We start from the raw sequence: 19,859 nt of genomic DNA on the forward strand, positions 1-19,859 counted from the left end.
AGACCAGCCTGGGCAATATAGCAAGACTCCATCTCTACAAAAAAAAAAAAAAAAAAAAGTAATGGAAAAAAATTCAAATTCAAATAATAATAACAGTATGTAAATAATGCTATGTAAAAATCTAACAACCACTTGAAATTGAAGAATTTGGCATCTAAAATGAATAATACTTTCTTCCCCCAAGAAGTTTAGCACCAAACTGGCTCTTGCCCTGAGATAAGGAATTTCAGACCAGGCTGACAAACCAACTCAGTCCTCAAAATCCTTCTCTTGCAGAATGAGAAGGCACAAGCGTATTTACCCATATTCGTCCATTTTGTTTTCACCTTTCATCTCCCTCAATCAAATCTTATTTCTTATTTTAGGAAGTAAATAGTCCAAAATGGCCTTTTAATTACTCCTTGACCCTTCCACCCCACCCTGCCCTTTTCTTTCCCAGCAAGGAAATGACAATGAATGTGGCCTATAGACGAGGGTGATTACAGACCCACCAGTGGGTTGTTCCACCCAGGATGGGGAGGCAGAGCTGAAAGCTGGTCAGTGTGTGTTCTCCTGTCTCCACTTAGCTGTCATTCCGCCCTGTGCTTTTCTGCCTCCCTCTTTCAAGGGGCCAACAGGGCTGTGGAGCCCCCAGGGCACTTCCAAGGCCCAGGTAAAATAAGGGGAATGAAAGATGCTGCAGCTGCATGGTTCATCTCCTTTTGATCTCACAATGTTCAAGCCCCAACTGAGAAGCTTGAAAGAGAGGGAATTTAAAGTGTCTCTTCACAAAGGCACAAGCAACAGGCAGCGGACATTTTTATCTAAAGAGACTCTTGTCAGGAACTGAGTCAGAGAAACATCAGTAAGTTTAGATCCTAATTAAATTTGCCGCTAACTGGGACCTTAGCTCTCACATGTAATCCTGCATTCTTATTTTATACACGAGAAGTTGGAGGTGCAGAGGAGTTAAGTGGGTCGCCCAAGGAGGTAGGCACAGGATCCAAACAGAGGCCTCAAACTCTGCATCTCCAAGTTTGTCTACCCTTTTTGGCCACTGCTATTTTAGGTTCCTTGATGGAGCCCCACCCCCACTCCTACTTCACGTTAATGTTTCTGAAATTGGGATGTACTTTACAATTATTTCATGTAATTCTTTTTCTTGTTTATTGCTTTTTCTTAAAAAAAGCTTTTAAAGCCTGTTAGTAACTCGTTGATGTACTGGAATCTAGGCAATGTGGATTTGCAACATGTATGTACATTTGAAAATTATACACCAAAGTTTTTTTTATTAAAAATATCTCTAGGACATTTAAAATCCAATCTAGTTTACACAAAGTTTTCAGGAACTCATCCCCACTGAGGGCTGCATTTTGGAAGCACTGCTGTGCAGCTTGCTGCTTGTCCACCATTTTTTCCCTATTTTTCCTGCTCTCCTTGAAGTTACGGGCTGAATTCTTTGCAGACTCCCAGAGGGGAGAGTCAGAAGGCCTTGAAATAAAATGGAATTAAAAGTGGCAGTGGGGATGCCTGAGCTACTTTACTTCTCAAAACTTCCCAAGGCAGGGAATGGGTCTGATTGATCTGAATTTCTCATTGCTCTTGGCCACCTTCTGACTAACCCAACTTCTGCCTTTGTTTGGTGTAAAACCCACTGAATGCAAAAAATCTGTTGTGGGTTCTCTGTGTAAGAGAACACAGGAATTCAACAAATGTTTCACTAAATACATTTTTATTTATTATTTTTTTTTTCCACTGCTGTATTCCCAATACCTACAAGAGTACTGGAGCACCAATACAAATGACTAAATGACCTTTGAATAATAAAAGCTATTGTTATTAAATACCTGTGAATGCTGGGCAACTTTTCAAAGACAATCTCATTGATTCTGCTCTATAACTATAGGAGGTGGTGTGTTGCCTATTTCACAGATGAGGAAACCGAGGTACAGACAGGATAAATAACTGACCAAAGACACACTCAAGGGGAAGAAGTTGAGGTTTTCAGGCTCCAAAGCCTGGGTTCTTTCTCAGAATGTACTGGTCCCCCTTTTCCAAAGAATAATAGGTCCTCAAGTTGAGGGGTGACTCTAAGGGACTGTCAACTCCTTGCTAGAGATTTTGTCTCTCAGACTTCCTTTCCTCCATTCCTTCATCTTTGCCTGCTCTGTGAAAGGCACTGTGTCTTTGGCTGCTTGACTTTCCCTCGTTCCCAGGGGAGGGACCTACATGTGAGGGGAAGCAGCCATAAGCATTTCAGCTACTCTCTCCATGCTTCAGGTACCCCTTCTATCTGTATAGATACAGAATCATAGTAAAAACTTGGGTTTACTACAAAAGACTTTCTCACACATTCATTCTGCCATCCAGTCCTCATCACCACCCTGGGTCTAGTCAGAAATTGCTAGTACCATTTAACATGTGCCAAAAACTCACATTAATTAGGAGGTTATTCTGGCCAGGCTCTGTGTTAAGGGCTTTGTGTCTATCATTCCTCTCATCCTTGCAAAAATCCTTGATGGATGGTCTGATTATCTCAATTTTCCAGATGAGAAAATTAAAGCACAGAGAGGTCAAGCAACTAACCCAAGTTCACAGCTTACCATCGTCTGTCCCCCTACGAGATACAGGTCCCTATTCCTAAGCCCTCAATTGTGTTGCCTGAATAGCAGTAGACCCCGGAACAGAATCTAGTTTTCCTGACCCTATAGCAATACACTGCCCAATGCCATTTGGGCAGTCCCCACTACGGTTTTATTAGGAGATGGCCTCTTCAGACGCACTCTAGTCCTTTGGCTTCAACTCTCATTTTAGCGCACGCTATAAATAGCTTAATAGAGACTGGTTAAGCCCTCTCTGCCATGCTCATTCTATTTCCTGTTCCTCCTATTTTATTGTCTGTTAACTTGAATTTCTGCTGTGCATCTTGAATTCTCCTAACTTATGTACAGTGTCAAAATGCTTGTCATCCTTTACAGTCAGCCAACAAGCACTGATTTGGCTACAGTGTAATGGCATATATATTCAACTGCTTTTAGGAGCTGGGAGGATGCAGCCTCATGTTTCCCACAGATGACACAGTGGCCAAGATAGGGTGTTTTAAGGTTTGAGGTAAGGTGATCATGAGCTGTCAAACTTTAGTCCTGGTCCTCAGTCTCACCTCCAATTCTTTTTTTTTTTTTTTTTTTTTTGAGACAGAGTCTTGCTCTGTTGCCGAGGGTGGAGTGCAGTGTCGCAATCTTGGCTCACTGCAACCTCTGCCTCCTGGGTTCAAGCAATTCTCCTGCCTCAGCCTCCCCGAGTAGCTGGGATTACAGGTGCACACCACCATGCCCGGCTAAATTTTGTATATTTAGTAGAGACAGGGTTTCGCCATGTTGACTATCCTGGTCTCAAACTCCTGTCCTCATGTGATCTGCCCACCTTGGCCTTCCAAAGTGCTGGGATTACAGGCATGAGTCACCACTCCCAGCTGTCCTAAACCAATTCCAATGAGTCTCCCTGTTAAATCAACATTCCTGGTGGAAAAGACACTGATATGAAATCACATCTCACAGCATAGTTCAAACAGGAAGTCTTTCAGCAACAGCTGTTCCATACTTTGGTTTCAATACAGTATAAAAACCAGTTTGTCTCAGAGGCATCATGGAATTACAATAGTCACACACCATTATCTGTGTAATGATTATCCATTCTTCTTTCTGGGCATATAAAAGCATTTTGGATATGCAATCATACTAGAAATCTCCCTCACTGTGTCAATGTCCCAATTGAGCAACCAAGTAAACCTGAAGCTCCGTGCTGCTGAACAGCTCATGGTCTTATCAATGGTCTTATCAGATGAGCCAGTGGTCTAATCACCAGTATCCTGAACTTGAATCAGCAACAGTAAGGGCCTCACTCAGCCTATGTCAGGCCTTGAGATAGTTACAGTGAGGATGGAGCTCTAAATACGGATCTTCTAAATTCGTTAACATGGCTGGGAAGATAAAAGAACAGTAGGACAGGAAGGAATGTAGTGGGTATATTGTGCCACTGATAAATATGATTTAATACCTAAAGAAAATTATGAGATATGAACAAACACTAAATGAAATTAATTTTCAAATCCAATATTTATACAAATTTTACAGAAATCTTTTCAGATATACTAATTAAATAATTTCTCCAAAAACACTCTTGGATTCACAATAGCCAAGATATGGAAACAACCTAAGTGTACACCAACAGACAAACAGATAAAATACGGTATGTATATATGTATAAATACATATATACACAATGGAATGCCATTCAGCCCTAAAAAAGAAGAAGATCCTGCCACTTGCTACAACGTGGCTTATGCTAAGTAAATGAGGAAATTATGCTATGTGAAGTAAGCCAGACACAGACAGAAAAATATTGTATGATATTTACTGTACAACATACAATGATATTGTATGATATTTTAAAGTATTACTTATGTGGAATCTAAAAAAGCCTAATATACAGAGATAGAGAATAAAATAGTGGTTACCACAGTGGGGAGAAAATGAGGGAGATGTAGGTCTGATAATTCAAAGGAGGAGATATATAGGATAAACAGGCCTAGAGATCGAATGTATAACATGAGGACTGTAGTTAATAATATTGTATTGTATTAGGGATTTTTGTTAAAGAAGTAGATTTTAACTGCTCTTGTCACACACAAAAAAGTAACTATGTGAGATGATAGATATGTTAGTCTGCTTTACTATAGTAACCATTTTTCTATCTGTATCCCATAACATCATGTTGTAAACCTCAAATATGCACAATACAATTTATTTTAAAGTAAAACAAAATAAAAATGCTCGTTTAATTTTTGATGGTGCTTTCACAATAATCTTTTGTACATATAGTTTCAGAAAACTTAATAATAGGCACTAATCCAAAAGCCATCATAACATGCAAATTAAATAATGTGAATGGAAAATTGATGACTTTGTTCTCAAAAAAGGGAATAGACGACTGTAGAGAGTGAAACTGTAATAATAATTGAACTATTTGGCTCCACTCAGAAGAGAATAATTAGCCAATCTTTGGCTAGTCTCCAAATTGAATAATAATCTGTGACCTACTAATTCACTCCTTCCCTGTTTTACAGATGGAATTTATAAATTATTCTTTACTTCCTGCCCTCAGTGTAAGTAGAACTTCCAGGTTCTACTAAGTATCTGACCTATTTCATTTCCATGTTGGCTATATGTCAATGGATTCTGTGTTTACATAGAGTTTAATCATTTTACGGCATGTTTCAAAAAAAAAAGAATTATGTGAGTGCATTTTTTATATAGCCCAGATGTGTATGTTGTAATCTTATTTTAACATTACAGGTTATTGGGCAAGTGCATTACAATAATCTATTGTTAGGATCAGTGCCAGCCCTAAAGCTGCTACACATGAGGTATAATTCAAGGAACCATCAGCACTGGGATCTTCACTGGGAAAGACGCCAGGGCTGGGCAAGTCAATGTCAGGCTGGAGTAAAGGGTGCACACACCAGGTGGGCTAGGTAAAGAGACTTCCTCAGTTTGTGGTCAACGACTTAGAGCTAGATGAAAAGACTGTACACAATGGTCAGAACAAGCCATAGAGATGACCAGGAGGGAAGTCACATACCTTGGAACCAAAGCCGTGCTTGCAGACAGGAAGGCAGAAACTAGAAGATATACAGGAGACTACGGAGGGAGAAGGAAAGAGTGGAGAGTGGTAGTGGTAAGATGCCAAAAAAGCTAGCAAGTAGTGCCACTGAATGGGGAGGGGAGAATTTTGCCTCATCCCAGAAACTTCTTTTGTGCTTTTTGCTAGGGCAGGAACCAACCAGACAGCCAATCCAAGGGAACAGTCATACTGCTATGTGTTTTCTATGTGAGAGGCACAGCAAAACCTAACATCAACAATTTTTTTTTTCTTTTCTAGACTCATGTGGGAACTTCTATCAACAGATTGATCTTTGGGGCAAAGGTAATGTCTATTGAAAGCCAATGTTAAAAAAGAGAATATATTACTTATAATAAGGGAAAATTCATGTAATAGTATAGACATATATAATGTCCCCTTAAAGAGAGAAAACAAAGTCAATGTAAACTTTGATAGTTGTAATGTGGAATATAGAAAAAAATGTGATTATGCATATCTGAGGGCATGGAAGAGTCCCCAAAAGGGAGAATAGGTGTTTCAATTGAGCTTCATTGAACACACACACACACACAGACAGACATGTACACACACAGAGAAACAACTAAAAAATTGGTCTTTGGATGTTCAGAATTCTTAATGTAAATAATAATAAAAAAAGATTTTTCGGCAATATGTACTGTGTCATTTGGGTGATTTAATGTTCTGGGATTTTTCTAACTTTGAAGAGGGTTGAGTAAATGATATTCAAGATCCAGTGTCCCAGTTCTATCCATTTATAACTCTCAAATTTAGGGGAAGAACTCACTTTTTCGACACCTGGAAGTGACTTTTTGGAATACTGCCATGGTAACCCTTAGTAACAAGAGTCATAGACCACAAGAACCTCATGATATTATACTGAGGTAGACACCATTTCCAAAGCCAGGAGAAGTGGAAGTTGGGTAAGGAGGATGAGGAACAGCTGCTATATCCAGGGACCCTGATAAAGAAATGATTTCCTCCTCCTGCTTTTGGACTTTTCCATGTTTCCTGTTTGTTAAAGCCAATCTAGATGGCCTTTATCCAAGTTCTGTCTCAGAATTGGCTTATTTTGAGATATGATGCAAATAATTTGCAGTAGGTCCTCACAGGCCAGTCTTGATAAGATTTCCTCCCACACAGGTCTATGTCTGCTTTTTCCCTCCTGTGAGTGTCTGAGAATTGAGAGGCTCACACCTATGTCTCTTCCATTTTAAAAGTGAATAAGTATGCAGCATAAAGAACTCTCATAACTCAACAATAAAAGAAAGACAACCCAATTAAATGACAGCAAAGACTTTAAATAGACATTTCTGTTAAGACATAAAATAGTCAATAAGCACATGAAAAGATTCTCAACATCACTAGTCATTAGAGAAATGCAAATCAAAACCACAAGACTTCACCTCATATCCACTAGAATATAATAAAAAGGACAGACAATTACAAGTGTTACTGAGGATGTGGAGAAACTGGAACACTCATACACTGCTGGTGGGGATGTAAGATGGTACAGCTTCTTTGGAAAACAGCTGGACAGGTCCTCAAATTTTTAAACATGAAGTTAGCGTATAATTCAACAATTCCACTCCTAGGTATGTACTTCAGTGACTCCAATTCTCTGACACCAGTAGGCATCCTACAATTCAATCCTATTCTGACACAAACTACCAGAGTTAGACTCCACAGCTTTAAAGGATCAGTCCCACAGGATTGCCCTCACTTCGGATTCCAGTTGCAAGTCCTGGGTCCCCAGGCTACCTGAACTTCTTTCTGACTTGACTGCAACCTTGGATCATCCCCTTCTCAGGTTTGATAATTCACTACAATGACTCACAGAACTCAGGAGAACACTTTGCTTATATTTACTGGTTCATCACAGAGGATACAACTCAGGAACAGCCAAATGGTAGAGATGCATAGAGTAAGGTACTGGGGGAAGGGTTGCGCTTCCATACCCTCTCTGTGTGCCACTCTCCCAGCACCTCCACGTGTTGTCTAACCTGGAAACTTTCCAAATCTTGTTGTTAAAGAGTTTTTATAGAACTCAATCTCCAGCCACCCTCCCTGCCCTAGGGGTCAGAGGTCAATGGGTGGTGCTGAAAGTTCCCACCCCTAGAGCTCATATTTGGTCTTTCCGGTGACCAAAAGATTCTCAACATCATTAGTCATTAGAGAAATGCAAGAGTTCACATTTGGGCTTCCCGGTGACCAGCCCCCATCCTGAAGCGACCTGGGGGCCCACCCTGATCACCTCTGGTCAAAAGACACTTCTAACTCAGGAAATCCCAAGGGTTTTAGGAGCTCTGAGCCAGGAACCAAGGACAAAGACCAAACATATTTTTTACTATATCCCAATAGTCAAGGTAATTGAAAACGTGACCACACAAAAAACTTGTATGTGAATGTTCATAGTAGCATTATTAATAATAGCCAAAAAGTGGAAGTAACCCAAATGTCCATCAACTGATGAATGGATAAACAAAATGTGCTATATCCAATACAATAGGATACTATTATAGGATAATTAGTCATAAAAAAGAATGATGTACTGAGGCATGCTACAAGGTGGATGAACTTTAAAAACATTATGTGAAGTAAAAGAAGCCAGATGCAAAAGGCCACATATTTTATGATTTCATTTATATGGAATACCCTGATTATACAAATCCACAGAGTCAGAAAGTACACTAGTGGTTGCCAGGAGTTGTGGGGGTTGAGTGGTGACTTAATAGTTGAGGTTTCTTTTTGGGATGATAAAAATATTCTGGAATTAGATTCTGTACTGGTTGCACAACTCTGTGAATGAATCTAATAAAAACTATTGAATTACACACTTTAAAAAGGTAAATTTTATGGTATGTGAGTTACATCTCCAGGAAAAAAAAAAAAAGTGACATGTAGTCCCCATATAAGAGCAAGCAACCTCAACTTTGTCAGGAGGAGTGTGACCAACCTATATGTAGCATCTCATCTGTGCAGTAATGGTGGGTATAGTGGTTAAGACACAGAATATGGAGTCTGGCTCTTTAAGGGGAAAGCTTGGTCTTGGCACTTGGGAACTGTGACTTTGGGTTTCTTAGTTTCTTAGTCTCAGTTTCCTCATCTGTAAAATGAGAATAGTAATGGTTCTTACCTCATAGAGTTGTGGGAATTCCCTCCCTTATCACACAGAAATTACTTAGATTAGTGCCTAGACCACTGCGTACTTGAAATATAACAGATTCCTACATCTTGCTTCCTTTGATAGACTAGAACTTGATACTTTTCTTCATGAAGTGAATCTTTGTCTAGTTTTCTAATACCTAGGTTTTGAAATACGTATGGGGTTTATGCAGTTTATTTGAAATCCTTAGTTTTTTAAATTAATTAATTAATTTATTTATTTATCTAGAGACAGGGTCTCACTTTGTCACTCAGGCTGCAGTGCATTGGTGTAATCATGGCCCACTGTAATCTCGAACTCCTGGGCTCAAGTGATCCTCCTGCCTCAGGAGGATCCTCAGTAGCTGGGACTACAGGCATGCGCCACCATGCCCAGCTAATTAAAAAAATTTTTTTTTACGGACCAGGTCTCAGTATGTTGCCCAGGCTGGTCTCAAACTTCTTCCGCCTCGGCCTCCCAAAGCACTGCGATTACAGGCGTGAGGTACCATGCCCAGCCGAGATCTCTAGTTTTAAAATACTTTGCAGCAACATTCTTCACACGTCTGTGGAGTTAAGATGCTTGCATTCATTGACTCCTAGTCAAAAAGTAGGAGAAGGAAATCTTTGAGTTACAAAATGGGGAGAGATGATGAATTCAGATCTGGGCATCCTGAATGTGAGGGAGTTGAGAAACATACCCAAGTGGAGATGCCAGCGAGCTTTAGGGTTCAATGCAAAATGTTTGATTAATGGCTATGACTTCAATAACAAAAAATGTGAACTTCTGACATTTTGAAATACATTTTAACCAAAATAGTATTTAGTGTGGTACAATGGACTTGAGAGTTAAACAGGGGCTAGGTTCAAGCCCTGCCTTTGTCAAGCTATATGATTCTAGGCCATCAATCAATCCCTTGAAAATAATAATAGCAATCTCAAAATGTTGTGTTAATATCACATCAAATAATGAATGGCAAGTAAACAAAAATTGAGGATATTCTAAATGCTAGAAGCATTCATTTTCTTTTTAGCTTGATAGTATTTAAAAATATATGTGAAATATTTATGTACTGATTTGACAATTAATACCAACACTTTTAGTAAGAGTCTTTATATCTAAATAGCAACAGCTTACTATCAATTCAAACTTTTCCACACTTTTTAAAATACGTAGTGACCAGAGCAACCAGAAATCCATGTCCTAGTTCAGGTGTAAATATGCCATTTTTGAATCCTTGCTTATTGAGCTTGGTGAGGCCAGTCTGGAAATTCAGTGCTCACACAAGTTTCTATATTCCATATTTCTTGATCCTTAAAGTAAAAAGTGGAGAAAATTCCATTTAATACTGAATAATGTTTTAGTTCCATCCATGATAGATTCACTTCCATAATGGCAGAAGGTAACCGGATGACACAAGGTAGCGTGTAAACATCATTCAGCTTCATACTGCATTAATTATGTGCTGAAAGCTGTTTATCATATTTCCTTGCTAAGTCTTGGCAGATGACTGGTGGTCAATAAAATCAATAATAACTGTTTGTTAAAAGCACCATAGATTTATCTATGCCATGTTAGACTTACTAGATTGGATGAATGTCCAGTTTTACATATGATTTTATGTGACTAATGCTCTTGGGATAACATTATTCCAAGATAATGGGACAGCATAAGTGATACCATTTTATTAGTTTTATGAATTGATGTGCTTCATGAATGCATAAATATCAGCAGTGCTATGTAATGGACTATACATATCTGTAGTAAAATAAGCTGTTGAGTATTTGCACTGATGAAAAGAAATTAAAGTACAGACAATCAAAAGAGGTAGACTATGTCATAGAGTCATATGGCTTTGGATGAGTTGGGCTTACAGTTGAGCCTGTGTAAAATTGACCATCCAAGAATTTGCTCCCTACAAAATCACAAAGCCTGTTATAAAGACCTGCTCTAGACAGAAAGTGTTTAATTCCCCATATTGCCATTTACTCCTCTCTGCAAACTGCTGTGTTCAGAGACTAATAATGCCTTAGACTGACAGAGAGTGCAGGCCAGAACAGTGTATTCTCTCAGGCTCTCCTGGACCATGGGAGTGAGTGATGAATATTTGGTGCCACACAGTTACTTCTTAAAGTGCAGGCTGCAAGCAAAGAGTAAGAAGAGATGAGCAAAAACCTCAATAAAGCTGAACTGATGCTTCCCGGCTAGAAAGTCAGCGTCGCATGAATAAATCAGCGTTGGATGAGAATTAACCATCTATGTGTACTCCTGACAGAAGGTGGCTATTCCCGCACCAAAGAACAATGTTTCTATTTCCAAAGCCAGCTCTTTAAAAGGAACAGTTTCTTCTTTGATCAGAACTGTTAATATAAAACACACAGTTCTGCTTCTGTGCAAGGCTTATGAAAAACAATTTTATTTGGCAGTGTTTAACTCCATTCTTACACAATATCCTTTTCTAGTTCACATATTCCTTTTTATACTTACGGTGAAAGCTGCATCAGCTTTCTATTCTGAACTGGAATACGCATATTTTCTCTTAATCACATAGGCGAAAGGTACAAGAAAAAACTGAAAATAAACAGATACTTGCTTACAGATTTAAACTGTGTTTTATTTTTGTGTTTTCAAAAATGGACTTATAAATGTTTAGATCTGTAGAAATAAAGATACTTAATGCCTATGGACTTTTATTTTGAAAATCTACATATTAGTTTATGAGTTTTTTTGTCGTAATTATTAATATCTACTTATTCGTTTGTGGTTTTTTATGTCTGTAAATGTTGAGATGCATTATTTTGTTAGAAGAAGGAAAATGCTCCATGGCTAAGCTGGTAGAATCTTACTGCCTACTTGTTACTTAGTTCTGACAGGCAGGATGAACCCCCTACAAGGTAATTAGGCCTGTACCTCCGGTGATCTGGTCTCTGGAATATTCAACATACTTGTCACCTCTTTCCTTCTGCACCAGAATTTCTTTTCTAAATTTATTTTGTCACAAGGAATATTAGGAGAAAAATGACTCAATTTCTCAGTAATTTTCATACACGAGAACTGAAGGAGTCCAGCTATCTGTTATGTCATTGAAGTTTTTGTAAGTTCATAAAACTGTGCTTTATAGGTAAACTTCCTGGGCTTATCAGAAAGTGAACAGAACAGCAGTTAAACATGTGAGCTGTAGAGTCAGACAGCCAGGATTCAAACCCTGACCCTGCCAATTACAGTGGGTGTGACTTCATAATCTTCCTGTGTCCCAGTTTTCTCACAGGAAGATGTGTGGATTATGAAGACTAAATGAGAAAATGCTGTAAAAATCTTAGAGCAGTGCCTGGCATGTAGTAAGTGCCCAGTACATTTTAGCAAAAAGTATAAAATATAGGATTTAAAATTTAATGATTACTGTCAGGCTAATTTGAGAAATTTGAAATACCGGGTTACATTGCTAGTTATTAGTCTTCCTCTACTGATTATTTTCTTCATTGAACCAACGTTTATCTAACTTCTACTAAGTACAGAAACAGAGTGAAAGAAGGTAGATAAGAAACAGTCTATGGCATTGAGTTATTAGGGCTCAGTGGAAGATTTCTCACAGGAGCAGTTATAATAGAGTGGCAGGATGCTCAGGGTTACAGCATAGCTATGGGCGCTATGGAGGAGGCTGAGGAGAACAGGTGATAGGGCTGGGAAAAGAGTCTGGGACCAAACTGTGAAGAGGAAGCGGATTGAGATGAACAGATCTGTTTTGGATAATCAGGTACAAACAGGAATTGAAACCAGGGAGTGGATGAGTTTCTTGAGACAGGTGTGTTGAAGATTGGCGGGGAGGGGGAGTAAATGATGTTTATTTATTCATGACTAGACACTCAAAAAAAGTTTTATTGCTTTTTCAGCTTAAACTGAATCAGCCAAAATGAAGAAAACTCCCTCTCTACAGTTATTTAATAAAAAGAATGTCTGCAATTAAACACAGCTGGGGTGGGGGGAGGTGGCGGGCATTGCTGGTGCAGGTGTAATTCTGGTGGGTGGGGTAGCAGCATCAGATTCCTCATTGGCAGGCTGGTCTGGTCAGCTGTGGAAGCTGACTCATCTCAACTGGGTGTGGCCAGGTTAGTTGGTCTGGTGATCTGAAGGTCTGGTCTAAGAAACTGGGGGAGGGCAAGCCTAGTGGACAGGAAGGGAGGGGCTCTATGGAGAAGGTCAGAGGGTGTCAAGGAGAAGGTAGCTAAGCGGGCAGATGGGACTGTGACTAGACCCATGGCCAACATGCTGCACTTTAGGCCTGGATAGTTTAAAAAGAAGGCAAAACCAGGGCCAAACAAAAGTGAAATGATGTCAATTTCCCTGACACAGATGCAGTTAGAAAAAAAGAAAACCTGCTGTTAAATATATTTTGCTTGGGTTTTCTTGGGTAATCTCACTTGGAGTTAGTTCTCAGTTTAGGATAGAGGCCCAGTTTAGGGTTGTGAGAACAGCACAGGGGAATGATTTTGGCTTTGAGATGTCCTTTGGGCTGAATTAGATATGCTGCTTAACAAAACCTAGATGGTCTCTGATAGTGTAGATACACTGTGGTGGCCATTCTATAGATAACTCTTGTTCTAAGGTTAAAAATTGACCCCAAATGTCAATACAAAAATATTAGCAAAACCTGGAATGTATTAAACAAGCACTTACCTTCATAAGTTGTTATGCTATGTTGTCCCCAGAGCAATATTAAAGTTTTAAGCTTTTAATATTGTCTTTTTCTGCTTATCAAAAGTATCTTTAAAACAATCTATTTTTATCTACCACTCAATTAGACCAGTCATTTGGTATCGTGTATACAAGACCTAAAAGCAGTCTAAAGTAGAATGAAGTGATTTTTTTATTATATTACATTAATATTCCTCATGCCTAAAATCATTTTTTGTCATTTACAATAAAAAGGGGGACAACATGTATTCCAGTCATACATATAAATACTACAAAACTTATGTTAATTATTTTTACCCCTTTGACTTTCAATGTTTAAAAAATAAAATAAATTGAACTTTTAACATTTGCTTTAAGAATTAAAGCAAGATTTAAGATGTGAGGATAGGTTTGCTGCAGACATAGTTTTAGGTATTCTAATCTACATAGACAAAAAATGAATAACAATTACTTACTAACTTATTCACTAATAACTCCAAACTTGTGTGGCACTCTAAGGGAGTTTCCAAAGTTGGGCAAATTTGGAAAAATGCTACATTGAATCAAGTGGCTTTGTTTGCTGCAGGATGTGTATATATAGGTGTATTGATACAATGTACAATGTGAACTACCAGCAGCCTATTCAGAATGGAGAATCTCAAACTTATTTAACTATGGAAAATTTGTGGAAGCAGAGTTTGAGAAATGCTGACCTAGAGTATAGATAAAACAAAAAGAATCGTGGAGTGCTCATACATATCTTCAGAAGTTTTCTTGCCTTTGAAAACAAACAAATCAATTATTGGCAGAAGTTCGATTTCAGAACCTTCTGGTCTGGCCTAACGTTCTTAAAAGTGTCATCACAAGGTCAGGAGATCGAGACCACAGTGAAACCCCGTCTCTACTAAAAATACAAAAAATTAGCCGGGCGCGGTGGCGGGCGCCTGTAGTCCCAGCTACTCAGGAGGCTGAGGCAGGAGAATGGCGGGAACCCGGGAGGCGGAGCTTGCAGTGAGCCGAGATCGCGCCACTGCACTCCAGCCTGGGCGACAGAGCGAGACTCCGTCTCAAAAAAAAAAAAAAAAAAAAAGTGTCATCACTACATACATGGAGTAATTTCAAGTTGGTTAAAAAAAAATTCTCTTCGGCCTCTTTGTGAACAACCTCACAATAAAAATGGCTGAAGAAAACAACCAAACGGCTAATAAAAGCTACCCAGTGATGAATGGGTAGATAGCATTGAATATGATATGATTTCTGCTTCATTAAATCAAAAACTGCCCCTCTATTTGTATTTATGGCATCAGAATGCAGCCTTCTAAGCAAAATATTCTAAAGACAATATCTAGGATGAATAAAAATTAGAATCTTCAAATAAAGTATTTACATGTGTTAATTCATATGCTTTTATAAGTCAGGACTTCTTGGTTGCAAGTGGCAGGAAACCAACACAAACAAGCTAAAGCAAAAAAAAAAAAAAAAGACTCTCAGTGGACACTAACATGAATAAGTAAGAAATTAGATGCTGTTATAATTAACTGAGATTCAAAGATTTGTGACTGGAGCATAGTCCAACCTGACTGATACAGAGAGTGAACTTAGTTTCTAGCTTTATAGTTCCATTCTTCTTGTGAGTTGATTTTATTTCAGTTCCCATGAAATCCTCTGAGATCACTTAAGTGGGTTTCTGATCCTTTCAATGAATAATGCCTGATAAAACTGATAAACAAATGATATTTATTTATAACTATTTGGTTTCTTAAACATTTATCTTGTAATAGGTTCTTCTATCCTTCTCTATGCCAAAGTTAAGTTGTATGCATATATACACTTTGAAAAGTCCATCAACTTGTTTAGGTGAGGAAAGTGCAATGTATTATACTGATGGTAAGGACAAATGTTCCCTGTACATTATTCTCATTACACAAGAACAGATGGCTGTGATAATTGTCTCTTACTTTATGCAAACTGTGATTTGACCTGAAATTCCAATTAATAGCATCTTTTCATGGCATATACAGGAGAAACAATTTCTGCTACTTTAAACTGGTAACAATATCTTTATTGGAGAATATGAAAAAAACTAAGCCTTAACAGCTATTCTAGCTTTCTTATAGAGAAACAGAATACTTTTGTTTAATATATAAATCTTTGTATAGTATTCTTATTTCTCGAGCTTAATTCAACTGAATATTCTCTCTGGACCCATGAGGAAGAGGCTCACTCTTTTAGGCCACCTTTCAGAGCAGCTTTGGACTGTACCCTATGCTCTGAAAGGATCCAGAAAAGCACCCCAAGTTGGGGGATGAGATTTTTACGCAGAAATTGTTGACTGGTGAGACACTGACTTCTGTTTTACATGAATAGTTTATGGTTGTGTTGAACTGAAATAGTAAATTATAAACATTTAAATTACCTTATCAAAATCCTTTCACAAATATAGTTTTAACTCCCTTACATCTTTGTAGGTGGGAAGTACGGACAGGTGATGACACTTGTAAGAAGTTTCCTGCAAGTAAGTGGCAGCATCGGTTCTCAAATCTGGATCTCCTGTTATGTAGTTATTTCCATTATGCCTAGGTACAAAAAGGAGTAACTGTCTTCTCTGTAACATTTTCCTTAATATCTGTAAAAATGTTTACATGGCACACAGAATGTTCTAATTGTACAAAAGAAATGTAAAAACATGAACATATGCTGCCTGTTACATTTACCACAGGAATATATAGACTATACTGTGTTTACTGCTGACATAGAGTTAACTGAATATCATTTTAGTGGCATTATATAACACATTTTGCTACATAAATCTGTAATGAGATGCCACCATAAAGCTAAGCAGATATTTTTTTCCAGAATATTTTGGAATTGAAGACATATTAACTGACAGTTTATTTTAAAATACTATTTAAATTGCACATTTTCATTTATAAAAACAAAGGTAAGAGAAAAATAACATCTGAGACAAGATTAAGAATGAATAGTGTTTAGAATAGAAAGGAAAAGAAAATCTTTGCTCCATAGCATGAACACAAAAGGATCATTACAATTATATTACTGATTCAGTGACTTCTTTTTTTTTATTTTGAGACAGTCTCACTCTGTCACCTAGGCTAGAGAGCAGTGGTGAGATCTCGTCTCACTGCAACCTCTGCCTCCCAGGTTCAAGCAATTCTCCTGCCTCAGCCACCCAGGTAGCTAGGACTACAGGCATGCGCCACCACGCCCAGTTAATTTTTGTATTTTCAGTAGAGATGGGGTCTCAACATGCTGGCCAGGCTGGTCTTAAACTCCTGGCCTCAAGAGATCTGTCTGCCTCAGCCTCCCAAAGTGCTGGGATTACAGGCGTGATCCACTGCACCCAGCCCTGATTCACTGACTATTGAAACACCAGGAATTCAAGGATAATATCAGGATTTACGTAGGTGAACTCCTTAAAATCACAAAGTAATAGTAGTGGTTTCAATTGTCCATTTTAAAGTATCTACAAAATCACTTTTTTGGTGTTATAATTCTTTTAATGAGTTAAGTTGAATAAAGGAATATAGCAAGTACTGATACTAAATAAAAACTGCTACCAAATATTTGACTTATAAGACCAGTATTATTATTATTATTCATGTGTTATTATTTTTCATGGATTTTTGAAGGCCACAAATATCTGAAAAACATTTTAATCTGGCCAGTTGAAAACTAGTGAATTTCAACCAGATGTTTTTAATACCACTTTAAAAATAAACTTCAGCCATTTTACTGTATCTTGAGTGTGTAAGATGATGATTTACGCCTGTGGGAAATACTTCTCTGCAGGACTTGCGTTATCAGTAGAAATGACTAATATGATAGAATATGAATGAAAACTTTTCAGGTCTAGTAATAACCTGTGTTGATAACTAACTGCCCAACTTTGGGCAGTTAGTATAATTCTTTGCTGTCCTATTAGTATAGTTAGTATAATTCTTTGCTGTCCTATTAGTATAGTTAGTATAATTCTTTGCTGTCCTATTCTTGCAGGGCATAGAAATTCTGAACCATGAGTTTTTGTGGAGATAGAAGTACCATTAACTAAAACATAAACTATATGAGAAAACTGGCTGCTAACACATTAACTTCCTTATTAAGTAAATAAGGTGGAGGAGTAATGTTTGTTGTTCATCTAACAGATGACAAGTGAATGTTAAAATATGTCATCCTTCTGTCTTATTTTTTTCTTGGCAGTTTAGTAATCCTCATATTGACTGAACAAAAATTATGTGTACTTACTGTTTTGGAAAGAATGTGCAAAAGATCAGAGAATAAATGGTCTTCTAGCCTACTTACGTCATGTCTCAAGGGTTTTAACATTCTTTTTCGGTAGGTAGATATCTAAATTTCAACTCAGGCAGCACCAGTGTCTGTCTACTCATAATTTCTATTGCCAATAAAACAAATGATTTAACATTTCAAATTGACAAGGGGCTTGACAAAAATTTAAAGGTTTCTTTTGGTCTTAATAGATCAAGGATAGGCTCATCATAAAAAAATAATAATGTTGTGGTTTACCCATCCTAATTAGCTTGTGACTCTAAATTCTTTTTCCAGAGTGATTAGTTTTTTAGTTCCAAGGATACTTTGTAGGGCAATTTAACAGGGACTATAATTAGCAGTTTAAAAGTGAAATCAAAATATGAATAAAAAACTGGCTGCGAACTCAAGTTTTGAAAACTTTCAAAATTAAATGTCATTTTCAAAAATTTAAATTCAACTGTTCTGAAAATAGTGGTGTGTGCCCAGTTAGGCTTCAATTTGTGCTAAATGAAATCTCCATCAGTACTAATATGATTTAATAGGTTATATGTGAGAATAGAATGACTATAAACATGGATCACATTCAACTGGGTTAAGGAGTTGAGAAAACTTTCACTGATTGCTGAAAATTAATGACTTTTTTCCTTGCTGTAAACAAAATATCAATGTTCCAGCCTTAACTCCAGGGTTGGCAACTTGCAAAAGCTACCCTTTCTAGTCTCCAAGGTATTCTGGGAGACTGAGTGAGGCCACAGATGAGGCCTGGGCACCATCTTCACTACTCTGTCTCATCCTTGGGTATGCAACTCAGTGATGTAAAGAAAAGCTCCTTCCAATCATCCTGAATCCCTGCCCTGCACTCCACAGCTCCAACTAAATGGGTCATCTAAAAAAATGAAAAGCAAATTCATACACATCTCTTCAAGAGTGGTTCCCTTCCTTCTAAGCAGTGTGGGCATATTATAAGAATCTTCCTCATGAGGCTTATTTTGTTTATGCCTGTGTGTGTACAGGGAGCAATAGATAAATACAAAAATAACATAATTAAAATATATAGCATGCCACACAAGGATAAATACTACTGAGGAAACCAAAGCTGAGAGGGAACTAGCGGGTGTCTGGGTAGGTGGTGCTGTAAAGATGATACCTGAGCAAAGAGCTGAAGGATGCAAGTAAGTGACTCATTCGGATGTCAGGTAACTGGGGAAGAGAGCTTCAGGCTGAATGAACACTAAATGCAAGGGCCCTGGGGTGGGGAGGTGCCTGGTGTCACTTGAGGAACAGCAAGAAGCAGTGTGGCTACAGCAGAGGGAGTAAGTGGGAGGCAATGAGGTCGAGGGGGCCAAAATGGAAAAGAGGTCATGTAGGTCCTCATAGACCATTCCAAGGACAGGCTGAGAAGCCTAGGAACAATTGGAGAGTTTTGAGCAGAGGAGTGGCACGACCTAACATGTTGCTAAAGCCTCTTAGTGTCTAGCCATGTGGAAATATCATTAAAAGAGACTGGAAAGATAAATCTGGTAACAGGTGTCCCAAAGTTTGCACATATTTGCACATATAACTACTGAGAGGAAAGAGGTTGAATTCTGGAGAAGTGGGTGTGCGTGTAGTTGGGAGGAGGAGGTTTCCCTAGGAGATGCACCTTGGCTTCCAGGCCGCGACTTCGCAAATTCCGGTCCTTACACTCTAGTCCCAGGTCCCAACTCCAGAAGGGTTCCGGACCAAGTCTGCACGTCGCGTTGCCATGGCGACCGCTGGCTGCCCTCTCCAGTCTGTCTTTTGAGCACGTGGCACCAGGACCCCGCGTTCTCTCCAGCTCCAGAGCCAGGTCTGGCCCACAGCCGGGCTCATTAGTATTCCGCCCGCGGCGTCTCCCCTACCCTCCGCCGTGCCTCACCAGGTCTGCCTATCCAGCAGCGACAGACTCCCGCCGTCCGCGCGACCTCACCGCCCCCACTCCAGTCCCTCCCCGGGGGTTCGCAGCCCGCCCTGCCCTCGAGCGTGCCTAGCGGCCCCGGGCACTAGCGCGGCTCTACCCAGCTACGCAGTGCTTTCCAACACACTGGCCGCGGCCACTGGCTACAGACCAGCCGTGGAG

General features: G+C 38.8%; 1 protein-coding gene across 18 annotated transcripts in view; it reads right to left on the reverse strand.

Moving 5' to 3' along the window:
- TRIM9 (tripartite motif containing 9) overlaps positions 1 to 19,859 on the reverse strand; it is a 118,475-nt gene that overhangs the window by 97,342 nt on the left and 1,274 nt on the right. The gene's annotated exons all lie outside the window — the stretch shown is intronic.

Source organism: Macaca fascicularis, chromosome 7 (assembly GCF_037993035.2).
Source record: "Macaca fascicularis isolate 582-1 chromosome 7, T2T-MFA8v1.1".
Taxonomy (NCBI): domain Eukaryota; kingdom Metazoa; phylum Chordata; class Mammalia; order Primates; family Cercopithecidae; genus Macaca; species Macaca fascicularis.